We start from the raw sequence: 3,406 nt of genomic DNA on the forward strand, positions 1-3,406 counted from the left end.
TAGAGCCTTCCTCGATCTCGATGGAGCCAGACCGGGCCACGACCATGCATTTGCCTGCTCCCAAGCAGCGGGACTGCCCCACAAGTCAGGGGTTCTCCCTGCCAATTCTGGCCTCCAGAACATTAACTCCTCCAGGAAATGGTCCTCCTCATCCCCTCCTGGCCAAGGTGCCGTGTCCCTGGACTCCTTCACGCTTTACCACCCTAACATGAGCTCTCGGAGCGTCCATCGTGCCACAAATGGTCCGAGGGTGGGCCCTGGCTGCCAGGCTCTGGAGCGTGGCACTGACAGCCTTTGAGCTCCCCTTCGCTGAGGCTGCCCATTCCTCTCACCCCTACCTCTAGCGCGTCCCCCCACCTCCCTCAGAGCGTCCCTTTCCTCATTTCTGGGGAGGCCCGACCACCCTCCCCAACCTCTTCCCTTAGTCTCCAGCTCCTGGGGGGGACCTGAACCCACGCTGGGCCTTCCCTCCCAGGGTCAAGGCTCCTCCGCTAAAGACCCCTGGGCCACCTTGGGATCCCCAACTCTTCTCCCGGCCCCGACGCCACAGCCCTAGCTGCGCCCCAGGCCCCCACGGGAGCCCAGCTTCCTCTCCTGCTCGCCCCGCAGGACGACAGGGTGACGACACCGCAGTGGCTATGCGGGGTGTGACGGCAGAGCCGTCAGGTCCGGGAACTGAGAAGGGGGCAGGGGCGGCCCGGCGAAAACCCCCAGGAGCCGCGGGGTCTCCGGAAGGAGAGCGTGGAAAAGCACGCAGAGCCCGCCGCGCCTCCCCCCCGCGCCGCCTGCCGGCCCCAGCCCGCGGTTCCGGAAAGTGAACCCCTTGTCCGCTGGGCAGGGCCGCGGCTCCCCCCACCCCGTCGCTGCCTCCGCGCCCCTCCTCCCGTCCCGGCTCCCGGTCGCCTCGGTCCCCACCCCCCGCCTCGCCACTATAAATAGCCCCTCTTCCCATTTCCTAAATTCCCCGCTGACGTCGGCAGCGCGTCAGTGTGTAGGAGCCGCGGCCGCATGAATGAGCCGCCGCACGAGTACTACGCGCGTCTATAAAAGCCGCCGCGCCGGCCGGGCTGCGGGAGGCGACCCCGCAGTGGCGACGCGGCCCGCAGGTAAGCGGGACTGGCCGGTCACGATGGGCAGAGGTGCGGACACGGGCGGGACGGGCAGGCGGCGGGGGGCGGCCCTCAAAGTGGGCACGGGGCGGGCGGGGGGCACCGGGGTCCCCTCACGGCGGCAGAGCCGGGCCGGAGACCCACACCAGTCCGCGCGGCACCTGCCGGCGCCCGATGGAGACGCAGCTACTTGGAGGAGCATCGAGCGGAGGACCGACTTCAGAGACGCCCCCTCCGGCTTTCCTGAGGCTCCCGCGCCATCCTCCCAGGAAAGTGGGGCGAAGGTGCTGGCGCCCCAGGAGACGCGCCCCCTCTTCTCCCTCCCTGCGGCGCGGTGACTCAGCCTCGCTGCCCGGCCGGCTGAGCGGGGGCGCAGGCGAGAGACGGACGCCCACCCCCGCCTCCCGGGCCCTCCTGGGACCCCGCGCCCCGCAGGGCTCCGGGCGCCCCTCCCCGACCGGTCCCGTCCAGCGGGTCCCGCGGCGCCCACGACTTCCCGCCTCTGCGAGCGGAGCTGTCCTCTCAGGACCGGAGGGCGGGGCCTCGCCAGGGGCCGCCCCGCCCCCACGCCCCCCCCCCCGGCGCCGGAAGTGCCCCCGCTGGGACATCTTTGACGTCACGGCCCTCTGACGTCAGCGGCCGCGTGCCTGTCCGCGAGCGCTGGGCGGAGCAGGGCGGGAGACGCGGGGGAGGCGGAGCAGCAGCGCCCCCAGCCGGGGCGACCGGGGCACCCCGCCCGGACAGCGCGCCGGCACCTTGGCTCTAGACTGCTTACTGCCCGGGCCGCCCTCAGTAACAGTCTCCAGTCACGGCCACCGACGCCTGGCCCCGCCCCAGGACTGCGGCCCCGGCCGCTGCCGCCGCGCCCCAGGACCCCCGTCCCCGTCCCTCAGGGCCCCGCCCCCGGGCCGCCGCTGTCCGCGGTGCTGACCAACGCAGGCGCCGCCGTCTGGCCGCCCCGTGCCGGCCCCCAGGGGCTGCGAGGGGCGGTGGCCCACGCGCGCTACTCCACCCCGGCCGCCCCTCCGGCCCCCCGCGGCCCTGACGTCAGCCCGCCCCGCGCCGGCGCCGTCCGCGCGCCCCGCCCCCGCGTCTCCAGGGCAACCGTGGCTTTCGATTGTTACTGTGGGAACTGGAGGTAACAGTCTACAGCCATGGTCGCCCCGCAGCACGCCCACGCGCCGCGCCCCAAGCCGCTGGCTAGGACGCCGAGCAGGAGGAGGCGGGGGCGGCGAGTCAAGGTCCCACGTGCTTGCGCGGGAGGCAGGAGGTGCTGCGCGGGGAGGCGGCCCCAGGGTCTGGCGGCTGCGTCCCCTGAGGCTCGAGCGCGCGGGGCCTGAGGAGTGCGTCCGGCGGCCAAGGTATCCCAGCCAGGGCTCAGCGGGAGAAGGGGTAGGGCTGGGACTCGGTGAGAGGGAAGCCACGGGGACCGGGAGGCTTGGAAGGTTTGTCTCCTGGGCCCTGAAGAGAGTAGAGGGAGGAAAGTGTTATGAAATACGCCACGGCCCGTCCTTCCAGGAACCCCTGGCTGAAATGGGCATTGGGTGAAGATTAAACCGGCAGCCTCACGTCCCTCCACCCCCACTTTTCCTTCTGAGCTAGGAGGCTAAGAAGGGTCTCCAACCCTCTGGAAGCCAGTGAGCTTGTAAAGTTAACCTGGTCAGTGTCTGAACAGCTCAGCATTCTCACCTCAGCCTATCTTTAGCTCCTGGATTTTAATTTTAGACAGTTTCTGAACTTAGCCCTAAAGGAGTGAATACCACAGGGGCTGAAGTCCACTGGTGCGGGTGGAGTGTGAACAAGGACCTCTTTAAAAACTGTGTGTGTCTCCCGCCACTGCCAACATCACCCACCGCAGGGGATGTCTGTTGACTATTAGGTGTGGGACTTCCCCAGAGAATGCTGGGAATGGTTAACGCAACCCAGCCCACCACACTTAATCCACATTTTCTTAGCGTCTCAGGCCTCACCCCGCTGCTGTTTGAACTATTCTAAGACAGCAGGCGCCTGTTAGCTAATCAGCACCCACGTGTTCTCTATCCTCCCACTGCCCCAGGGCCCTGAGGTGTTGCTAATCAACGCGCTCTGGCTTCTGGGTTCCAGTGGAAGTGGGGGTGGGCTGCAGTGCGTGCTGCTGGAGTAGTTCGTTAGGAAGCCGGACGTCCCACCTGGCTTCGTCATCAACTGGTGGTTAAGACCCACGTTGTTGGCCGGGCGCGGTGGCTCAAGCCTGTAATCCCAGCACTGTGGGAGGCCGAGGCGGGTGGATCACGAGGTCAAGAGATCGAGACCATCCT

This window comes from Cebus imitator, unplaced genomic scaffold (genome assembly GCF_001604975.1).
Source record: "Cebus imitator isolate Cc_AM_T3 unplaced genomic scaffold, Cebus_imitator-1.0 Scaffold136, whole genome shotgun sequence".
In the NCBI taxonomy this organism is placed as follows: domain Eukaryota; kingdom Metazoa; phylum Chordata; class Mammalia; order Primates; family Cebidae; genus Cebus; species Cebus imitator.